At 39.1% G+C, this 18,509-nt stretch overlaps 1 long non-coding RNA gene across 1 annotated transcript; it reads right to left on the bottom strand.

Annotated features, from left to right (window-relative positions):
• Positions 1-292: 292 nt before the first annotated feature.
• On the bottom strand, positions 293-15,946 carry LOC135273645 (uncharacterized). The gene is made up of 4 exons (XR_010341415.1): positions 15,868-15,946; positions 14,782-14,976; positions 11,948-12,778; positions 293-303 (listed from the first exon to the last, which is right to left on the bottom strand). It is a non-coding gene; the product is annotated as an uncharacterized LOC135273645 (long non-coding RNA).
• Positions 15,947-18,509: the final 2,563 nt, after the last annotated feature.

The raw sequence follows: 18,509 nt of genomic DNA, 5'->3' as shown, positions 1-18,509 counted from the left end.
CTCACCCTTCATAAGGGTAATGGTCAATATCCTGTAACAGAAAACAAGTTAACAAGAGAAAAGCATAACATTTATTTAATCAAAAAGTTTTATGTAACATGAGAGCTTCAGGATAAAGATCTAAAGATACAGAGAAAACTATTCATTTTTACACTTAGGTTTGATGGACAGTCCTGTAGAAATGTGATTGGACAAAGGATATGGTCTAACCCAGCAAGGGCTGTCTGTTCAGCTTCTTCTTGGCCTCTCTGTGCAGCATTTCTTCCCCCTGGGTCTGAGGCAGGACCCCTCTGGATTGAGGGTCTGTAAGGAGGAAGGGAGAAGAAAGAGAGTGACCTTGCTGAGCTTTATGACTTGCTTTGGGGAACATTTCTAGTTTCTGTGATGTGCCTTGCAGGAAAGGAATTCTAGCTTCTATGACTCGCTTCAAGGAGAATTTGACAAGAAACAGGAGGGTGGGAGAGGTACAGAAAGGCCTTGTGTCGAAGGCCGTTCTGATCTCCTTCAGTTCCATCTTCTTCAGTTCAGTATTCAACATGTCAAAGCACAATGCTTTGGGGTATGTGTCCTGAGCCCCAACGTAAGATATTTACAGTTTTGATTATAGATGCCAGCAAAACAAAACTTCATGAAATATGTAAATATTATGCGTGCTCTTTCAGTGATGGAGATAGAAATCACCTTAAAAACTGCCAGATATATTGTAATATAGAATTATTTCTCTTTTCTGTTGTTTTAAAGAAATATATTTGCATGTTATTTATTTTATTGATTTTGTTTCCATGAAAAACATGGAAACTTCAGTATTTTAGTATTTTGCAGAGTTTGATTTGGGTATTTTTAATGGTGTGTGTGTGAGAGAGAGAGAAAAAAAAAATTAACACACTTAATTGGAATTCTTTTTATATCTTTCCCCAAACTCTTTTCCTCTCTCCCTCCCCAGGTGTAATTATAATGAAATGGGCATTCTTCGTTTGACATTTTAATTTTTCAAACTAAATATATACATAGCCATAAAATAGATAGTAGTGTCGTGGTATCTTATGTTATTTTTTTAGAGACGCGATCTGCTCTCTGTCACTCAGGCTGGAGCGCAGTGGTGCAATCATAGCTCACTGCACAGTTGAAATCCTGGGCTCAAGGGATCCTCCTACCTCACTCAAGTAGCTGGGACTACCTCTCAAGTAGCTGGGACTAAAAGCTTGCAACGTTACACCAGGCTAATCATTTTTACGTTTTATAGAGACGGGGCCTTGCTGTGTTGCCCAGTCTGGTCTTGAATTCATGGCTTCAAGTGATCCTGCCACCTAAGCCTCCCAAAGCTCGGATTACAGGTGTGAACCACTGGCTATGACACCACATAGCCTATTGGGGTGTTTCAAACTTCACGTCATACTGTGTTTATTCTTCTGCAACTTGACTTTTATTGCTCTGTTTTTATATTTGGTGAATTTATTCACCTTGATAATATCACTTTAATTCATTCCTTTTAATTGCTGGATAGTGTTTCACGGTATAACTGAGCCATAATTTCTTGAATCATTCCTCGATTCAGGCTATTTGGATTATTTTGTTGTTACTGCTAACAATGCCACATGAACATCCTTACATATATCCTTACATACATTGAAAGAGTTTTTCTTCTAGTGCCTCAAACTGCTGGGTTTTAGCGTGTGCACAACTTTAGCTTTACCAGATCTAGATACTGCCAAATGATATCCAAAGCGTTTATCTGGAATTCTTCATACTTGTCCCTTTACAGACTACTCAACACAGTGGCCATAGTGACCCTCTTATAACATGTCACATCATATCACCCTTTGCTTGAAACCTTGAAATGCCTCCCTACCCTATTTCACTCAAAACAGCTACAAGGCTCTAACTGACCTCACCCTAGCCCTGCACGTGTTACCTCTATGGGCGTCTCTCTTGCTGCTCCTCAAATATTTCAATCATTGTCCCTGCTTAAGGCCTTTGTTCTAGCTGTTTGCTCTGCCTCACATGCTGTTCTCTCAGACCCCACTTGGCAAAAATCGTTCACCTTCCTTGAGTCTCTGTTGAAATCTCACCTTAACAATGAACCTTGCCATGCCTGCCCTCCTCGCATGCTCAATTGATGTTTCCTTGCTTGAATTTCTTTCACAGTACCAATACCCTTATAACTCATTATATAATTTGTTAGATTTATTGCCTTATTAATTAACAAATTAATTTGTTAAATTAATTAACTTAATGCATTATATAGTTTGTTAGATTTATATAAACTACATTAATTTATATAATTGATAAACTACATAACTATGCATTATATAGTTTGTTATACTTATATAACACCCCCTCTAGACTGTCAGCTCCATGAGGGCAGAGATCTTTGTCTGATGTGTTCATCAGTGTATCCCAAATACCTACAATGGAATCTGATGCGTGGTAAGCATTCAACCAATGTCTGAGAGAGGAGACTTGTATACATTTGTGATTTCCCATTATGCTTTGCAGGGTATTATCCAAAAGAACATACGATATTTTGATTGGTAATAAATGAGGACTGTGACTTGAAAAAAGACTAAATTACAGCCCCCTATGAGTAGGAACCAGATCTGTGTTCACCACTCTATTCTTTGTTCCAAAAACAGTGCCTGGCACATAGCATATGTTCAATAAATGTCAAATGAATGAATAGATGAATGAATGAACAGAGATTTGTTAAGAAGGTTACCCCATAGTTTGGAAGTGAATTATATTGGAGGATGAGTTGGTTCAAAGGCTTGTGATTCAGGCATGCCCATCAGATAAGGCAAACAGCTGTACTCCCTATTTCTAAGTTTACCTGCTGGGCCATAAATTTTCCTATTCAAAATATTTTCCTCTTTATATTTTCCCTATAAAACCTTGTTGTGGAGTAAAAGGATGGAAATTTGCTCAATTGAATATACCCTGGTAGAATTTTTCTCATATTTGCCTCACAATTAGAATCTCTCAGATGAGTCTGTTAAAAATACAGATTAGAGGACCTAATTCTTAAATCAGAAACTCTGGGAGAAAATTCTGAGAACAAACCCAAGAAACTGTTATAGTCAGGTGAGTTAGGAAAACAATGGGATCCACTGACAGAACAAAGAACAGCAGTGTGCCTGAAATGTCAACAGGAGGAAACAGCGCCTGTGATAAACCCTGTTTAAAAATAATGTCAGAATAGCTGCTAAACAGCAGAACCGACTTCCGCATTTTAATTGGTTCTTGAGTCTTTCCTCTTGCCTACCTAACATGGTCATCAGGGTCTTAAGGAATTTGAGGGTGACTCACAACCTTGTGTTTATGAATTAGTCATTGAGAACGCAACCAGAAGAAGGCAGGCTGTCCTCAGCTGTTCCTAAGATCCTGCTGGTTTCTAGCTCATGAGTTGAAGAAGCAGACAGTGGGAAGTAGAGTTCTGGGCTACTCAGCAAAAGAGAAAATAAATATTGTGAAACACAAGAAGAAAGAAAAAAATTATTTTATTATTCCAGGATCATTTTATCTTTCTCCCAGTGAGAAGTCTTTCATTATATGGGAGTCACTTGGTAAAGGTGATTCATCTATTTAAGGTATTCTTCCAGACAGTGACATGTGTATCTATAATAGATTTAAACTAGAGCTTTTAAAATGTAATGTTTATTCAAGAGGAAGGGGAATTTAATGAACTCTACAGTATGTTTCTATTCCATTGAAGTTACTGGTAAAGCTGGTTAGTGGATGTAGTTTCTGTACTTCAGATTTCAAACATTTGTATTTCAACTCGTCATTCCAGAGTATTTCCAATAAAAGACATTTAATTAAAACTTATGGTAAAGTACAAAAAGCGAATTTGGTGAGAAAGAGACCTATAATTTGATCAAATGAAAACTCTCTCCGTTTTTAAATTTGGCATACATTTTTTAGACATTCACGTGTTTGGTTTCCCATTTTGGCAACCGAGTTGAATTTGGCTGCTGGGATGAGAGGGAAAGGGGTAGATCAGAGACCCTGTGGGATGTCACAAGTCCTTGCCAAAATCAGCACATATTTATTAAGGGGTGGGCATGAAGCTCCCCATCTGTTAGTTTTCTCAAAATGCTGACAAGAACATTCTGATTTCCAGCTTGAATGCTTTTTTAAAAAAAATTTCTTTTCTCCATTTACTCTGATCAAAGCGCTGTGTTCGCGTTCAGAGACAAATGGAAAATGATGCTTGAATTTTCTAATTTGGCATCTTAAGTAATGGAAGCACCCAACGCCTCACACTTATGGATGTTTTTGCCACCCAATTCTACCTCCTTTTAGTGTTATTCTTAGCCTTTTGTTGCTCCTCATCTCCCTGTTATGTGAGAAGCTCAGACTCTCCTATAAACAGATAGACACCCCTAAGGTCTCCAGCAAAGGAAGTGGAAAGGGGAGATCTTTAGAACTGTTGCCTGCTTCCTTTCACATGAAAAATGTACAACTTCACCTGCAGATATTAAATATTTGGGTACAGAAGGCCAGACCAGGGCATGATTTCATTTTGCTTCATTTTAGGGCTACGTCAGTTAACTCCCTTTACGTTATCTCACTGGCTCTGCTCCTCTCCTCTCCCCATACCCATTTTCATCCTAGCAGCTTGCTGGTGCAAGCTCATTGTAGGTCTCAGGAAGTCTCCCCCAACCTCTCAGATAGTACTTGTGGAATCCTATAATTCTCTTTCATAAAGTTTTGCACAATTACAATAGTTTAGTAATTTTTTTGTAATTGCTTTTTAAATATCTGTGATAGACAGAATTCTAAGATGGCTCCTAAGATTCTTATCCCCTGATATGCAAGTGCTGTATAATCAATTCCCTCCCTTTGATGGGTATGACCTTTAAATAGGATGAAATGTCACTCCTGTGATTATGCACTATTGTGTGGTAAAGATGAAGGGATTTTTGCAGCTGTAATTAAGGCTCCTAATCAGTTTGCCTTGAGTTAACCAAAGGGTTACGATCCTTGGTGGGCCTGACCTAATCAGGTGAGCCTCTAAAGCCGGGGGCCAGATGTTCCCTGAAGTCAGAGACACTCTCCTGCTAGCCTAAGAAGCAGGCTGGCATGAGTTTTATAGCTGTAAGGAGAATTTCTGCCAACAAGCAAAGTCCTCCTCAAGGAAGTTCTCCAAACTCCCGAGTTTGGAGAACTCAGTGCCTCCAATGAGATAGCACTCCTGGCCACTGCCTTTTCTCATCCTCCCCAGTCCCTGGCCAGAGGACCCAGTTAGGCCACACCCAGACTTCTGGTCTACAGAACCGTGAGATCATAAATGTGGATTAGTTTAAGCCATCAAGATGGTGATAATTTGTGACATAGCAATTGAAAACGTAACCAATACTTCTCCTCTACATGAAGGCAGGGTCTATGTCTCTTATTCACTGTGTGCCCAATGACTACCACATTATCTGACATTGAAAACCTCACTAAGTATTCACCAAAAGAAGGCTGATTGACCTTAATTAGTGGGCCGTTTCAATAGATTAGGAGTCAGCAAGTATACATCAAATTTTCAAGAAAAATTTCATGAGAAAAAAATCATTGCCTCACATGAATGAGCCTGGCCGTCACTTTCTAAGTCACTATCATGCCCAAGGAAAGGGACCAGGTTCAAACAGAGATGAAGGGCCTTTCATAAATCTTCTTCTGATTTGTATCTGCTTTGGGGTGAGTCTGATGAATTTTAAATTTTTCTCCAAGACCATCCTGAATTGACTGAACCTTTTGAAAAGTAACTTACCCTCCCACTACCACCCACCTTCACACCTGGCAGACTACCTGTCCTGCCACACTGGACTCTGCTGCCTGCCAGGGAAGGTCTGGACCATGGACGCCAGGCAAACCATCCAAGCAAAGCCCAGTGAAGTTCCAGGATGGGCTCGTGATTCAATAAGAGGCAGTGTTTCTCCCTGAATCAGCCCCAGCGTGGCCACATCTAAAGGAAGCATGGCTGCAAGCTCAGCCACTGCCTGGCTGCCTGTGGACACATGGACTCTGCCCTGTCTCGGATGAGTGGACACCATGTGCTGATTCACTTGCACCTGGGGTTCCGTGGGTGGACATCTGGAAAGGGCCTCTCTTGCTAGCTCAAGTTTTATTTATCTAAAATGATCTTTTAAAAATCATTTTACATGTCTTCAAAGTGTCTGGACGTGGTGTGGAATGTGGTTTATTTTGTCCACATTGCAGCAGACTCTGTGTTGTAACTTGCTGAGATTTTAGGTCTGCCATCAGTCTGCAGACTGACACCAGCTTTTACTGAGTAGCAATGTAGAGCCCTTGGGAAAAACAGAAGAAATGAAATAGGAGGAACTATTGTGCCAGATGAAGCTCATACTCAGGCAATCTAAATGCACCTTTCTGGGAATACACAAGGCACTATGTCTGAAGGGTCGATTCAAGATCAAAATAGGAATTAAAGTGGATAGTTTGAAATGAGATTTGTTTCAGATAGATAAAATTTGTTTTCTGTGCTTAACAGTTTACAAAAAGTTTTATGTGCAATAGGTCCTCCATCTCACAACACACTGTGAGGTAAGGGAGGGTATCTAACCTTAGCCCTGTTTTCTGGATGAGGGATGAGATACCTGCCAGCAGGCTATGGGAAGAGAACTGGAACCAGGTGTGGGTGTCAGCTCTGCCATTTGTTGGGAAAATTAACCTTTAGGAGCTACTAGTTATTCACCTACAAAATCCAATCAACAATCCCTCCCCAGCAAGGTTATTGCTAGGATAAGAATCTGTGTATGCAAGCATCGAGGACTCTGACCTGTCATAAAATGCCCAGTTAATTTTCTTGAATCTAAGGCCCAGAGATGTTTAGGAATTTGTTGAGGGGACTTAATCAAAAGACCTAAACCAGATATTTGATTCTGTATTATTTTACCAGCCTCTAGAACTTTGGTCTATTCAAGGCTTTTAAATGAATAAGATCCACCCATGACAGTTATATCCCCCGTGGACTGAGGACCCTTTAACAAGCCTTTGGTTTTCTGTTTCTTTGTCACTGATGTCCCTCTCTCCAGTCCCTGCCCTACTGAAGATTGAACTCCAATCTTAAATCCCTCTTTTCCAGAAATCTCTTTCCAGATGTTGAGGATGTATCATTAAATGAAAGAAGCAGGTTCAAAAAGTACATTTAATAGGAATTATCCCATTCTTATTAAAGACAAATGAGGTAATTAGATGCAGAAAAAAGATATGAGATCTATATGAACATATTAATAGTGGCTGTGTTTGAATGGGGAGATTAGAAGCAATTTTTATTATGATTTTTGCTTTTTTAGAGTTCCCAAGCTTTCTACAATAAATATACATTGTTTTAGTCATAGGGGAAAAAGTTCCTCATTCTCTTTAAATGTCTCTAAACTCTCCCTCGAACGAAGTCAGACCTTTTGTCTCCAGCTGGGTGTAAGTTACCAACTACTGTGTCCTTGACCTGTACATTCTCTGCATCCCCTTCAACCCATGCTCATAACACCCACTTCAGTCTTATTCTTCTACATTAATCCATAGGCTCTAAGAATCTAAAGCTTTCTAAACAGCTCAAGTCATGGAAACAGCTGTCAGCTCTTCCAGTGTAGATGCCAAATCCTTCCCAGAGTTAAAGTAATAATTCGGATGCCCACCTCTAAATACAAGAAGTCTCAACATGCGAGGCATCATTCCTAATTAAGCCCCTCGATATTTGCCCACTCTCTTTCACTAATGTCCGCTTACAAATTATGTATCACGGTTTTTTCCCCTCCTGGATTACAAACTCCCTGAAGGAAGGAATTGATATGTCCGTCTTCTATAAATCTCAAGAAGACCACGTGTTTCTTTCTGAGAATCTAAACTTGTTTATGAACTGTGTGGGTAAATTATGCCTTGGCAAATTAGCAGATTGAAAGTGTCGAATCTCCACATGCCCAGACTTGTAAATTTAGCCACTATTAGCTTTTAATACTTGTTTTAACTGTTTTTTTCTCTCTTCAAAACTTGGGGTAGTGTTTCTCACTGAGGACTTCCTTAAGGCAAATTTAACATTTTATAGCTCCAACTGTTTTGGAAGTCAGACAGCCAGACAGCCAAATGCATTAGAAAAAAAGGCATTCCCAGAATTTCTTTTTCTGTGTCATGTTTATTCCCCTCAAAAGTGGTTGAAAGATGTTCCTCTCCAAGATTTTAAAAGATCATCTATTCTGTGGATGGCAGCTTCACACTCTGAAAGGTGTCTGCTGTAAAAAGGGAAAAGGAGAGATGTAACATGAAACTGCCTGGTTAACCCAATATTTGTCACTTTAGCTGCTTCTGACGATGCTTTCACTGTGAAACGACACAAAAGGAAGAGTAAAGCAGTTGAGACATGGGGAAAAAATAGCAACTGCCTTAAGTGTCTACCAATTTTACAGAGTCAGCAATGGCCTCTAATTAGAGTTCCCACTGAGTCAGCCGGGTGTGGTGGCTCATGCCTGGAATCCCAGCATTTTGGGAGGCCGAGGTGGGTGGATCACCTGAGGTCAGGAGTTCGAGACCAGCCTGGCCAACATGGCGAAACTCTGTGTCTACTAAAAATACAAAAATTAGCCGGGTGTGGTGGTGGTACATGCCTGTAAGCCCAGCTGCTTGGGAGGCTGTGCCAGGAAAATTGCTTGAACCCAGGAGGTAGAAGTTTTAGTGAGCTGAGATCGCACTACTGCACCCCAGTCTCGGCAAGAGAGCGAGACTCCATCTCAAAAAAAAAATCAGAGTTAGCCCTGAGTCATGCTGCTTGAGAAGCCCCGGAACAGAGCTCCTATCACAGAGAACCAAAGGGCAGTCTGTCCCCTGCACTGAAGATGTTACCAAACCTTCTATCAGGGCCCCATGTGAGGTACAAGACTAGGTGAGAGGAGGGGGGCCTGCCTGAGACGAAGTGGATAGGTAGTCACCTAGAAGACATGTTTTAAGGAAACAAAGACCCATCCACCTAAGGATCTGTCTACCATGAGCCCATCAAGTCCAATTAGAGCCAATCCTTTGGATTAAAAAATATTGGCCCCAAAAGCCAAAAAGGCCAAAAAATAGTGGCCTTTTCAATTAGAGGCATGGAAACACACTATGACCTAACTGTCTTTTAAAATCTTAACACCAACCATTCATCAAGTGTGTATCTTTGACTCAGTCACCCATCAAGACTTTGAGACAACACACAGAACAGATCATCTGGAAGTTAGAGGAGTAAAATGCTTGCTTGAGATGAAGATGTCAGGGTTGAAAGAAGGCATCAAACAAACAGGAAATCTCATCAGTGGAGACAGCAAGAAAGCCTGGAAAAGGTGGTGCCAAACTGGAAAATATGGTGCTAAAGAGGACAGGAATGAGAATACCAAAAACAAACCTTACTTGGCCATCAGTTTGTCTGCGTCAGCACCGTAGAGAGGCTACTAAAGGGGACTATTACAGAAGGAAGATAGTCTAAAGAGGAAATTGGAGGATTCTCACACTTTGGAAAAAGTAAATTATCCTACTCTGGTCCTATTTAATCCATTGTGTGTGTGTGTGTGTGTGTGTGTGTGTGTGAGAGAGAGAGAGAGAGACATCAATTCTTAGAAGCTAACCCTCTCTTTTCTCACTATGAATTCCATGTTATCACTATTTTACACTGAGTTAGGAGGATCTTCTGCCCACACATTTGTATTATTGCTATTCTTTTAAGTGTCTTAAGTCTATAGTAAAATTTGCCATAAAACATTCATGGATGGATGGGCTTGGCTCTCTAGCCATAGGTCCGGCAGGACCTACTTACATTAAATGTACCATTATATTCTGAATGTTTTAGATGATATCAGAGAGTCAAGTCAAAAATCAGAAAGTGTTTTATTTCTATACAGAATCTTAATGATGTCTTTTTTTAAAAAATGTAAGTACAGGCAGTGTGTTGGAAAAATATTTTGAAAATAGTAGATTTGAAAGCTCCATTTTGCTTACTTTACCAAAGTATCTGCCTCCTTAAGGCACTAAGATTTGCCATCATCAATTAGCTGTGCAAACCATGCTGACAAAATCTCTTTTAGAATAGTTTCTTTCACCACCACCTTGCTTCAGAGCCTCATGAAATGACTCATCTAAAGGAGACGGGTCCTCTAGCTCAAAGGGAACAGCTACGTGAGTGACTAATACTTTACACTTAGGAGAGAACGGGAAATTAGCTGCATGTTTACTATGAGGAGACACTGAAGGATTGTGAGGAAGTATCTTTAAATAGTTGAGTCCCAAAAAATGTTGCCCCACCATTTGCCTAAATATTGCTTTTAAGTTTGGAAGTGTCTCAGTTTCTAAGTGAGGGTTGGATGACGGTACTATAAGGCACACAGAATTAACTAATGAAAGTCATTTCCATTTCAACATTAAAAACATGGAAGTCCAAAGTTCCTGAATGAAAGAAATGAGGCCCCAATTACATTATGACATATTTTGCTTTTGTCTGGTGAGATACAGTACAATTAACAAGATTCTCTTTCAATTTATAGTTAAGCCAGACATCTAAAACCAAGCTGTTGATGAAACTGTTCAATTTGACACATCTTACAAGTTTTGTATGGATTGCATTGAAATTTTTTCAATGAATTTGTTTAAAGAGTGAACGCTTGCAACAGGTTCTACAATTCACAGGACTAATAGTGTTCGAGCCTTTGTTGCCTGCTGCAAAATTCCCGTGATCAATACCGTCTCAACCACGGTATAGCTACCATTCATAACTCAAAAAAATCACTTTCTAGGTACAGTGTTTTCATAATTTCAAATCTGACCAGATAATCTAGACAAGTTATTTGAAAAATAAAATATTACACAGTTCTTTTTTATCGATTTTGGTAGGAAGATTGTTCTTCAACTTATCAATTTCTATTGTTGATTGTATTGTGTTAGTCTTTTCATCAAAGGACATTTCATTTTTCTCGTCTACCTGTTCAGCATTTCCTCATGAAACATTTCACTGCACAGGAATAATAACTGTTGTCTGTTGACTAATGTCAACAGTCAGCCCTTCATTATCTTTCCTATTGGGGCAAGAGAAAATATGATTAAACTGAATCTGCTGTTTATCCCAAATTACACTTTTGCTGAGATTTTTAACATTCCTTGCCACCAAACCTGATGACAACATGTGAAAATGGATCTCTTTTTATCAACTCTCCCCTCTCCTTTTCCTTGCAGATTCACTATAAAGAATTTTGTAGACTGTAGACAAATAGTGAAATGGCAAAAGCATGTAATCTTTTAGATTAGACCAGCATACAATTACAGACATTATCATATTTGCTTTATCTCATTAGCATAAATATTCAATAACAACTGAAAGCTACCGTTGCTTTAGATGGATGCTTAGGAGCCAAATGATTTGCTCTATTCACAAGTAGGATGGTCTCCAATAGTCTCCTTAGTTTTGAATAGGAAAGCAGACCCTCATGTTTCTGCAGATTATTTACACACAGTTCACTGGGTCGAGAGTCAGGGGAGGCCCTGTCTGTCTATTTTTAATTTAGAATAAATGCACAACCAGTTTAGCAAAATGAAATTTGTACTTTTAGTTGTCTATTTTTGGATTTTTCATATGCTGAATTATTTAAGACTTCCATTTGTGCATTCACCTAAAATGACAAGAGAAGGTTCTCAGCAAATTTTTGAGCAAATAGTATCTTTAGTATATTCTCCTTTCCTTCTTCCTTCTCTTCCCAAGGATCATCCTTATTCTCTTTTGCCTTTCCAAAAGAGCAGTCCATAAAGTCAACCTGCTATAAACTGAACACCGAACATTCTTCAAAGTTGACTTTTTCTTCATCCTATTCTCCAAAAATTCTGTTAGCTAAGTAATGCAATCTGATACACTACTGTTTTCTAGGGTAACAATGGTTTAATAAATTATTCCTCATAGATTATATATTTGTATTCCAACAGAAATTCTCATTACCTTAAACCCATGTTTTCCACACTGTATTTTTGAAGAAAAAGGACATCCTGAAGTGTATTCTGGAGAGTTTCTCACACTTTGAAAAACTCATAATGGAAATATGTCAGGGTTAGGAAAACCTAACATAGTGGACAACAATACTTAAATGCCATTTTATTTTTACTTAAATAATGTGCCAAAGATCGCTCAGTGAAAGGGGCACATCATGTGATATAGTTCCAGACAGTTCCATTTTCACTCTCATAGACTTTTCCTCCTCACCTCAACCTCTCATTTTCTCTCTGCATAAAGTCGCTTCTACCATCTACTGCCTCTGGATCCTTTCTTAATTCAATTACATAAGTTTCCAAAAGAAAATAAAAACACTGGGAACTGAGCTCTCTCTGATTTTTGAGCAGTGGGGAAGCATAGAAAAACCAATTGTTCCAATTGACTTAGAAGACACTGTAATTTCCACAAAAGTTACTGTGGATTTCAACATAAGTAGTTGGACAAAAGGAAACAAAACAAGTAATTGAGGCAGGTTTTAAGAGAAGGGAGCGTTTCAGGACTCCTAAAGGCTACTTTTTAAAGGCTCTCAGTATCATAGTTCATGAGGGCAATCTGACATACTAGCATTGGACAGAACTGCTCATCCCAAAAGACTTAAATGATAATCAGACAAAGCTTCTGTGAATGTGTGAACGTGTGATGGTGACATTTCTCAGCCGGCACATGGTCCATCCGCCAGAGATCTGAGATTTGCTGGCTCCATAGGGAGCTGCTCTAATAAATCTCAACAGTCCAGGGAGATTTGGTCCAGTGTTCCCAGGTGATTGTATCGCCGATTCCCTGAAAGGAAGCAGAAGCGTATTTAATTCTACAGCAGTGGCCCACATTCACCCACAAGTGATATTATTTTTGAAACCGATGTTAGAGATTAAAGGCAAAACAGAGAAATCCTCCATCGCACAGGAAATCACTGCCAATTTTAGTGACTAGTTACAGAGAAACACATTTAAGGAGAGCGTTTCTAACATGGCATTCTCTGACAGCGTTCCTGCCATCGATGTAATACTCATGCCTGGTTATTTTTATATTATACTTTAAAATCACATCTGGTAACTTAATCTCTGGGACTATGTAGCCCCCTTTCAGGCATGTAACTTTCCAAGTTTCAGCATTAAAAGGATATAGAAAACAATGCAAACCAAGGAAATTCTCTTGTTTTCACACTCCAAAAGTGTTTTGCCCCCAATGTTTTCTGCTTACACAGTTGCTCCAAAGCACTAGATGCATAAAGATGTAAGTGAAAACCTTTGAACGGTGGTGAAGAATTTGAGGAGATATGTGCTACAGGCCAGGAAAACTCTCTTCCTCATTATCACACCCCAGTGGATGAAAATGCTTCCAAAACTTCTTTGGGGACTGTGTGGGAATGTGATGAAACACCTGATAACTGCCCAGCACACCCCCACTGCGAGCCAGCCTGGTACATGGCTGCCGTCTGAGCTCTCTCTGTACTTGGCACACTCAGCATCCTCACAGGAGGAAAACCAGCTGTTTTTACACATGATAACAATCCCAAGGAAGCCTTGGCTCTGGAAGAGAAGGCTGGAGAGGAGTCAATGATGCCTTGCTAAGGACACCAAGATGTCCCAGATGGCTCCTTTTATTTAATGATAATGAAATCTGGTCTCTGCACAACTTCTTCTTTGCAGCCAAGTTATGCTATAAGCTGCCTTGGCACTGGCAATACAAAAAGATGTTGGAGGGAAACCCCTTGAATCTGATGTCTTTTCTCTTGGATTTTTCTCTAAGCAGTGACAGGTTACACCAATAGTTGCTGGCGTCAGCAGGCGACACTTCAGATTAATGCCTTAACAAAGGTAGCAAAATCTGACAGAGAATTTGTCAGAAAATGTAAGAGGGACTGAAACAAATTATTTATTATTCCAGAATCCTGTACTAGTCAGCCACAATAGAATAATAGGGTTTGGCCCTGAAGACAGCAGGAGTGCTGCCTTTTCTTTTTTTGGAAACTAGGGAAGGTGGCAAGGGCAGGATGCACTCACACAGGACAGAAAAGAGCTGGCCAGGCTGTACGTAGACACTGGAGCATTTTAAAAGCCTCAGTGCTTTAGAGAAGACCTAAGTAGATTGGCAGAGGTGGAAATACAGCAAAGCCTCTCAAAGGAATGAAACACAGATTGGTTCTATTCTCTTTACCTCAGTAGTAAGTAAGTCTGACAAGGGAGAGGGAGAGAGAGAGAGAGAGAGAGAGAGAGAGAGAGAGGGAGGGAGGGAGGGAGGGAGGGAGGGAGAGAGAGGAGATAGACTGACTCTGGGAGAAAAAAAAGTGAGTTATTTGGCACAAAAGGGAGGTTCTGTATCTAGGTTCCTTATCTGAATACAATCAGAATTTGATGACTTCAGGTTGTCCTCACTGGGATGGCACTTTACTTCCAAGTCGTGGTCATTGTCACCAAAACGCAGAGCTCCCCCTGCCCTGCCATTAGCCTTGAGCTTTCACCCAAGTCTCTCTTCTCAGTTCTGACCATTCATCCTACCTGGAGCTTTTGGAGTCCTGTTGCCTCCTTCACAGGGCCAGCTCTTTCTCCAGGTATGGATGTTCTGTTTTAATCAAGGCATTGGCTATGGTCTAGGAACCCACCTCAACAACTGCCTGAGGCTAGAAGTTCCAGATCAGCCCAGGCAACAGAGCAAGACCCTAGAGCACACAGAGAGCATCTTCCAGAATAGCCAGACCATATGCCTGGCTTTTCATACCCTTCTGGAAAAAAGACTCCCTGATCATCTCCACATCAGTCATGGGACCTATCAAAGGAACTCACCTCAACTCTTCTCTTTGGGTCCTTTTCCCCTTTTCCATCTCCTGTGGCAAGAGGTGCTTTCTCATTTCTGACATCTGGGATGATAATTGTGCAGGCATGTAAACAGTTTTGGGAAAACTCTGTCTCAAGATCTCCAAATCCCTCTCTTTTAGTCTTCATTTTTAGACCTTTTAAGCTTGCATATCACAGCAAACCCTGAGGAGAAAATCAAATGGAAAGTTTCCCAAAGCAAAATGAATGGAGCTATTCAAATAAGATAAATCAGGCTACATTTGACAGCAAAATTTGACTTTAGAAGCTCAGTTATCTCCACCTCACACTACCTATCAATGCTGACACTCAAATCCTAGCCTTAGTTATTACATAAACATGGCTGCACCTAAGCACCCTGGGTCAAAGTCTGTTCTGCCTGTTGAAAATGTGAATCAATGACAAACACTTCAAACTTCCTTGTAAGATTTCTATAGGGATTCAGGATTGATTAACAACTGCATTTTCAATTTTACTGTGAACCAGTATCTGAAAACAGCAAAACTTTTGTTTCTAGAAAACAGGCACTTTTAGAAGTGCTGAATGCATAAAGAGAGATTTTGAAGACTCACCTCCCCCAGGACTCACATCGTCTGAACAAGTAATCAGTTTCTGCAACTATCATTTGCTCAGTCATCGTTTCTGAGCTTGGTGACAAGGGAGGTGCTACCAGATGAATACAACAGTATTCTATTACCCAATCTTTTGAGTTATTAGTGTTGGTGATAAATTACTCACAGTAGGAGTTGTCTAGCCTCACCTATCAATTACTGAAATCACAGAATAGTGTGATAGGCTCCAACTCTAACTAGAGTTTCAACTTCTGCTACTACTGTGACACTTTCATAGGTCACTTAAGAGATTTTTTCCTATTTATCAATAAGATGCAGAAAAAAATACTCCCCACTTTCTCACTCTACAAAAACAATGTGGAATTGATCATGCATATGCTTATGCAACTTCCTGAAATAATCTGTGCATAAACATGTCCTTTTGCCCTATGTGCATACCATCTGACATCATTAAAAATCATCTGACAGCCAATGTTAGACCCACCATGTTGACTTTTCCAGCCATGTTGACTTTTCAGTGCCCGCCATAGCCATTCTGTGTTGTTTGAGAGTTGTCTTGTCTGATCATCCTCCTCTCTGTCAGTTGACATCAACTCTGGCCCCTCCTTCACTTGCTAAATTTTACCTCCTCCCCATTTTTCCCCCAACCAGTCAAATGAGTTTAATGAATTAATAATCAACTAAACTAGTGCTTCTCAAACTTTAGTGCTCAATGTAATGATAGAGAAATCTTGTTCAAGATTATTCCAGAGCCCCACCACCAGAGTTTCTGATTCAGTAGCTATGGGGGAGAACCTGAGAATTTGCATTTCTAACAAGCTTCCAGGTGATGCTGATACAGATGGTCATTCTGAGTAGAGCTGGCCCAAATATGTGATCTACTCATGAAACTACTAGGGAATGAGAGTGGAAGGTTGAGAGGAACTGAGGGAAGGGGAGATAACTATAAGTGGGTAGTAAATATTCAGAGCCAGTGAATGAATAGAAGAAAAAAGTGAATATAAAGAGTTCTATTATGGAGGGTTCATGGTGTAGTGGACTAAACAGCTGATACCCTTCTGTGGTTTTCCCAATATGGTAAAATGAATGAACATACAGGTCTGACTATATAACTTGGGAACTGTAGAGAAGTTCTGACTATTATTCTGTCTTTTTACTGGACATCAGTGACTCTAGAACGTCCAAGAATGTCATAATGAAATAATTTTTTCAGACACTAGCTGCTTAACAAAGAAGTGAACCAGCCAGGCACGGTGCCTCATGCCCATAATCTCACAGTTTGAGAAGCTGAGGCAGGAGGACTGCATGAGGCTAGGAGTTCAAGATCTGCCTAGGCAACAAAGCAAGGCCCTATCTCTACAAAAAGTTTTAAAAAATAGCCAGGTGTGGTGGCAGCCACCTATAGTCCCAGCTATTTGGGGGGCTAAGGCAGGAGGATCACTTGAGTACAGGATTTCCAGGCTACAGTGGGCTATGATTGCACTACTGCAGTCCAGCCTGGGTGACTGAGAGAGAACTTGGCTCAAAAAAAAAAAAAAAAAAAAGATTTAAAAAAACTTCCAAAATATAGTAGTATCCATGAGCACAAAAAGAAGTTTTAATCAAAGACTTTAAGCAACTATTATAACTATCTCCCATAAAGTAAAAGTGAACACTAAATAAATGTATGGAAAAATTTTAAAAATATATTTTTCCATACATTTATTGGTATGAACAAAAAAGAAACAAAAATTATAGAATTTGAAAGCAATAATATCTGATATAATTCACTGGACAGGCTCAATAATATAATGGGGATGATGAAGGAGTCAGTGGATTAGCAGGTAAGTCAACATAAATTATTCACTTCATCCAAATTATCCAAGGACAGAGAGAAAAAAGCATTACAAAATAAATACAGCCTCAGGAACCACTGGGGAAAGTATCTAATGTTTGTGTCTCTAGAGTCATAATTAGAAAGGAGAAAAGTATTAGTGCAGAAAAATATTGTACAAACGATGACTAGAAACATCCCAAACATGGTGAAAGGAATACAGTTACAGATTCAAGAAGCCCAGCAAACCCTAAACAAGATAAACTCATAGAAAACCACATCCAGACACATCAAATTAAAACTTTTGGAAACTGAAGATAAAGAAAAAAATGTGAAAGCTGCCAGAAAGGGAAAACATGACAAATTACATATGGAAAAAAACAATTAGAAAGATGGCTGATTTCTCATTAGACACTTTAGAGGCCAGAGGAGAGTATAACAACATGTTTAAAGCGTCAGAAAAAAAGGACTCTCAATTCTGAAACTATTATTCAGGAATAAAGACAAAATAAAGGCCTCAGATGAAGGAAAACTAGATTTCATTATCAGCAGGCGTGTTTTCAAAAATGCTAAAGGAAGCTTTTCAAGCTGGAGAGAAGTGACAACAGAGGGAACCTTGAAACTTCACAAATGAAATAATAGCATCACAAATGGTAAATATCTTGAGAAATAGACTAATCTTCTGTTTTTAAGTATTTAAACATGTATGATTATGGACAACAAAAATTATAACATTATTTCACAGGTTTCTAAATGTATGTAGACATAAGATACATAAAAACTATAACATAAAGAAGGGAGATTAAAGGACTCAATATGCTTGCTTGCAAAGTTTCTACATTTTACTTGAAGTGGTAAAATATTAATTCTAAATAGACTTTGAAAAGTTAGGTCTGTATATTGGTAATTTACAATTCTTTGAGCAACCACTGAACCACTGAAAAGTAACACAAAGTGATGTAGTCAAAAGACCAATTAATAAACTGGAATTGAGTACTAAAAAATATTCATGTAATCCAAAAGAAGTCAGGTAGGAGGGAACAGAAGAAAACAGAGGATAAGCAAAACACAAATAATATCAAGTACTGTATACTTGACAAATGTCTAAGAGAGTATATTTTCAGTGTTCTTACCAAAAAAATAAGTATGTGAGGTGATATGTATGTTAATTAACTTGATTTATTCATTCTAACATATATATATATATATATACCTCAAAACATCATTTGTATACCATACGTAAATACAATTTTTTGTCAATCAAAGAAATTATTTTTAAAATAATAAAATAAAGTTCATGTAGCTGGGTGTTC

Source organism: Aotus nancymaae, unplaced genomic scaffold (assembly GCF_030222135.1).
Source record: "Aotus nancymaae isolate 86718 unplaced genomic scaffold, 86718_ANA_hifiasm-v0.15.2.pri h1tg000008l, whole genome shotgun sequence".
Lineage (NCBI taxonomy): Eukaryota > Metazoa > Chordata > Mammalia > Primates > Aotidae > Aotus > Aotus nancymaae.
The sequence above is the reverse complement of the archived record's forward strand: the minus strand, read 5'-3'. Positions and strand labels throughout refer to the sequence as shown.